The 1,959-nt window shown below is 38.6% G+C and overlaps 1 pseudogene; it reads right to left on the bottom strand.

The window, feature by feature from the left end:
* Window positions 1-930: 930 nt before the first annotated feature.
* Window positions 931-1,527, bottom strand: LOC121999190 (annotated as a pseudogene).
* Window positions 1,528-1,959: the final 432 nt, after the last annotated feature.

Here is a 1,959-nt window from a genome sequence, read left to right as displayed (position 1 = left end):
CGGATTTGTTTTACTACATGCCTGCCTAGACGGCAGAAGAGGTGAGTGGATTTATTCCGTCGGATTTGTGCTTTATGGGTGTAGTGGAGTAGGGTTGTTTTCGAGTCATCGTATTTCTGTTCTGTTTGTTTACTACTAAACTGCGTGGTTGTGTCAGCTAGAGGCTGAAAATTTATATAAAATGCGTGGATGGTGTGCTTGTTTTCTTATTATTATTGTTATTATTCCAGCCGCATGTGGCTGAGGTATATGGTGATGTACTAAAGTTTCAGATTGTCCGCCGTACAGGGGAGATGCTGCCAAAATTTCTTCGGACAGGGACTCCTCCGGGGTGTGACAAGCGCTTTCGATCCAACACTGACTTCAAAGTAGGCCGACCATCCCTTAAACTCGATCGACTATTGCCTGATCAGATATATAATAGGTGTCTTATCACAAAAATTGAACACTAGGTCCCTTGGGTCCAACGAACCTTTGGACCGACCGTCCTCGTACTAAAAGCCTCAGCGCTAGGCAGAGAGCAGAGTCTTGTTGAGAGTGATCCACTGGTTGCCATCTCACCTTAACTGCCATATCATATCTGGATTCACTTGTAGCATCCCGTATCATAAACTTTTACATTGATTAAGTCATATTCAAACGTATAATTGCAACTTTATTTGTATTTTAAAAGGTACAAATACGATAATTAAATTTGATGCTTTTGTCTTAATTTCTTAGCATGATTAAACCTTGGTTTACGGACAAAATCTTATATTATCATTATTCAAATAAAATCTCATATTATCATCATTATTATTGAAATAAATTAAACGATTACATGACAAATTACTTCATTGAGTAAGCTTATTATGTGGTTATAATAATTAACCCATGCATAGTAATGATATTGATAATATATTCAAACACACACGTCTAGCTCCTATCTAGCTAATTGTTGTTATCCATCCAGAACTGAGCTTGAAGTCGATCGACAGTCTTTTGATCTACTTGGAATGCCTTAGAGAGAGCTTCATCAGATATGGGGGTTTTTGAGGCAAAAACTGCATTGACAATGGTTATGGTACCGGGGTTTTGGCTACTTAGAGCAGCGATTGCAATAGCTCATGTATGACCACCGTTAAATTGGAAGTGGACAAGGCCTTGAGGGAACACAAACACATCGACCTTCTTCAGAATCTTGGTGAAAAGGCGGTTGATTTGGCTGATGTTGGATGTCACAAAACCAACATAGAGCTCTCCTTCTAGCACGGTGAGGATCTCAGTGGCGCGAGGGTGAGTGTGGGGTGGGTTGAGTCCGCGAGGGCCGAAGTCGACGCAAGAGAGAAAAAGGAGTTGTTATCGGCAACGCAAGGGAGAACAAGGGCTAAATTAACCAAGGGAGAACAAGTTATATATAATTAAACCTTTGGAGCTGTTATCGGTGACGCAAAAGTCTTGAAGTGGACTAGGATCAGATGCCCATACTACACAAGAGGTAGACAGAGCAAGGAGAGCAGCAATAATCAGATGAGTTTTAGCTGTCATCTTAGTTAATTTGTTTAGGTGAACAAGGAGATTAATTAAGTTGAAAATAATATATAAAAGAGTAGTAACAGTTGCAATCGAGTTATTTGCTACAATAGATATATAAAGAATAAGGTTTGAAATAATCTTTATAAATATTGTATAGTTCAAAGATGAACATTAATGGGCACGTGGATTAGTAAAGTCGATTCGAGCCAATCAATTAATTATAAAAACATTCAGTTGCCCATATTTTAATTGGTCAAGTAATAAGATAAGAACAAGTAGTTACTCAGATGATTAAGGAGCAGCCGAAGACTGAGCATGTCATGCGCATTTACCATTTCATAATCTCTCTTCTCACGCACGATACCAAATGAAAGCAAAGCTGGAAGAATGTTTCAAACTTACTTTTTCTCCATATAAACCTATTGAGATTGCATTGAATTCACC

This window comes from Zingiber officinale, chromosome 7A, assembly GCF_018446385.1.
Source record: "Zingiber officinale cultivar Zhangliang chromosome 7A, Zo_v1.1, whole genome shotgun sequence".
Lineage (NCBI taxonomy): Eukaryota > Viridiplantae > Streptophyta > Magnoliopsida > Zingiberales > Zingiberaceae > Zingiber > Zingiber officinale.
The sequence above is the reverse complement of the archived record's forward strand: the minus strand, read 5'-3'. Positions and strand labels throughout refer to the sequence as shown.